Source organism: Triticum aestivum, chromosome 5B (assembly GCF_018294505.1).
Source record: "Triticum aestivum cultivar Chinese Spring chromosome 5B, IWGSC CS RefSeq v2.1, whole genome shotgun sequence".
Lineage (NCBI taxonomy): Eukaryota > Viridiplantae > Streptophyta > Magnoliopsida > Poales > Poaceae > Triticum > Triticum aestivum.
The window spans coordinates 292,668,415-292,671,777 of record NC_057807.1 but is presented as its reverse complement, the minus strand read 5'-3'; positions in this window follow the sequence as shown (position 1 = coordinate 292,671,777).

Sequence of the window (3,363 nt, the reverse complement as noted above, 5' to 3'; positions counted from 1 at the left end):
GAACAATGGAGCGAGCAACCAACTTATTGGAAATCATACATACTGATGTGTGTGGTCCAATGAGCATTGAGGCTCGCGGAGGATATCGTTATGTTCTCACTCTCATTGATGACTTGAGTAGATATGGGTATGGTTACTTGATGAAACACAAGTCTGAGACCTTTGAAAAGTTCAAGGAATTTTAGAATGAAGTAGAGAATCAACGTGACCGAAAGATAAAATTCTTACGATCGGATCATGGAGGAGAATATTTAAGTCACGAATTTGGTACACACTTAAGAAAATGTGGAATCGTTTCACAACTCATGCCACCTGGAACACCTCAGCGTAACGGTGTGTCCGAACGTCGTAATTGCACTCTATTGGATATGGTGCGATCTATGATGTCTCTTACCGATTTACCGCTATCATTTTGGGGATACGCTCTAGAGACAACTACATTCACTTTAAATAGGGCACCGTCTAAATCCGTTGAGACGACACTGTATGAATTATGGTTTGGGAAGAAACCTAAGCTGTCGTTTCTAAAAGTTTGGGGATGTGATGCTTATGTCAAGAAACTTCAACCTAAAAAGCTCAAACCCAAGTCAGAAAAATGCGTCTTCATAGGATACCCTAAGGAAACCATTGGGTATACCTTATACTTAAGATCCGAGGGCAAGATCTTTGTTGCCAAGAACGGATCCTTTCTGGAAAAAGAGTTTCTCTCGAAAGGAGTAAGTGGGAGGAAAGTAGAACTCGATGAAGTACTACCTCTTGAACCGGAAAGTAGTGCAGCTCAGGAAAATGTTCCTGTGGTGCCTACACCGACTGGAGAGGAAATTAATGATGATGATCAAGGTACTTCGGATCAAGTTGCTACTGAACTTCGTAGGTCCACGAGGACACGTTCCACACCAGAGTGGTATGGCAACCCTGTCCTGGAAATCATGTTGTTAGACAACGGTGAACCTTCGAACTATGAAGAAGCAATGGCGGGCCCACATTCGAACAAATGGCTTGAATCCATGCAATCCGAGATAGAATCCATGTATGAAAACAAAGTATGGACTTTGACTGACTTGCGCGATGATCGGCGAGCGATAGAAAACAAATGGATCTTTAAGAAGAAGACGGACGCGGATGGTAATGTCAGCATCTATAAAGCTCGACTTGTCGCTAAGGGTTATCAGCAAGTTCAAGGGATTGACTACGATGAGACTTTCTCTCCCGTAGCGAAGCTTAAGTCCGTCCGAATCATGTTAGCAATTGCCGCATACTATGATTATGAGATATGGCAGATGGACGTCAAAACGGCATTCCTTAACGGTTATCTTAAGGAAGAGCTGTATATGATGCAGCCGGAAGGTTTTGTCGATCCTAAGAATGCTAACAAAGTATGCAAGCTCCAGCGATCCATTTATGGGCTGGTGCAAGCATCTCAGAGTTGGAACATTCGCTTTGATGAGATGATCAAAGCGTTTGGGTTTATGCAGACTTATGGAGAAGCCCGCGTTTACAAGAAAGTGAGTGGGAGCTCTGTAGCATTTCTCATATTATATGTAGATGACATACTTTTGATGGGAAATGATATAGAATTCTTGGACAGCATTAAGGCCTACTTGAATAAGTGTTTTTAAATGAAGGACCTTGGAGAAGCTGCTTACATATTAGGCATCAAGATCTACAGAGATAGATCGAGACACCTCATAGGTCTTTCACAAAGCACAATCCTTGAAAAGATTTTGAAGAAGTTCAAAATGGATCAGTCCAAGAAAGGGTTCTTGCCTGTACTGCAAGGTGTGAGATTGAGCTCGGCTCAATGCCCGACCACGGCAAAAGATAAAGAAGAGATGAGTGTCATCCCCTATGCCTCAGCCATAGGATCTATTATGTATGCCATGCTGTGTACCAGACCTGATGTAAACCTTGCCGTAAGTTTGGTAGGAAGGTACCAAAGTAATCCCGGCAAGGAACACTGGACAACGGTCAAGAATATCCTGAAGTACCTGAAAAGGACAAAGGACATGTTTCTCGTTTATGGAGGTGACGAAGAGCTCGTCGTAAAGGGTTACGTCGACGCTAGCTTCGACACAGATCTGGATGACTCTAAGTCACAAACCGAATACGTGTATATGTTGAATGGTGGAACAGTAAGCTGGTGCAGCTGCAAGCAGAGCGTCGTGGCGGGATCTACATGTGAAGCGGAGTACATGGCAGCCTCGGAGGCAGCGCATGAAGCAATTTGGGTGAACGAGTTCATCACCGACCTAGGAGTCATACCCAATGCGTCGGAGCCAATCAAACTCTTCTGTGACCACACTGGAGCTATTGCCCTTGCTAAGGAGCCCAGGTTTCACAAGAAGACCAGGCACATCAAGCGTCGTTTCAACTCCATCCGTGAAAATGTTCAAGATGGAGACATAGATATTTGCAAAGTACATACGGATCTGAATGTCGCATATCCGTTGACTAAACCTCTTTCGTGAGCAAAACACGATCAACACCAGAACTCTATGGGTGTTCGATTCATCACAATGTAACTAGATTATTAACTCTAGTGCAAGTGGGAGACTGTTGGAAATATGCCCTAGAGGCAATATGTCAGGACCCCGACTCGATGTCACATCGATCTAGCTGGTAACACCTCATATCACTTTGCGGCCTCATGCACGGTATTCCCACGGGTGTCGCCTTACCTTTTCCCGGGACCGTTTGCGCCTTTTGGCTCACGTATATGATAGTGTCGCTAGCATCCATATGATAAAGAGCCCGGGCTGACATGACTAGTCGTAAACCCAAAGTGGCACAGACTTACAAGGACAGGCATCCATGACCCAGCTTCGAACGTGTCGGTCATCAGCAAGTGGGTCCGGGCTGTAGCACTGGGCTAACAGGACTCCGGTAAACCGGGCTGTAGCGGGCTAACAGGACTCCGGTACTCAAAGCGTGACATTTCCCCGAAGGGACAAACACAGGAACGAAGAAGGACACATGCCGGCCAGCCTAAGTGTTCCAGAGCAGTAGCAAGCTACCATGGCTCAGCGGTAACACTAGGAGACATTTCCCGGTAAGAGAGGCTACTAAAGATAAACAACTAGATAGTCAGATCCCACACATACCAAGCATTTCAGTCATACACACAATATGCTCGATATGTGCAAATACAACGAAGCATCACAACATGACTCTACGACACAAGTACTTTATTTAAGGCTCAGTGAGCCATACATAGCATACACAAAGGTACGGGTCTCACGACCCAACATACAAGTCATACAGTCATACAAACCAGCAGCGGAAGTAACTTGTCTGAGTACAGACAACTAGTAAAACAAAAGAGGCTTGGAAAGCCTAGCTATACTACGTGGTCCTTCACAAGCT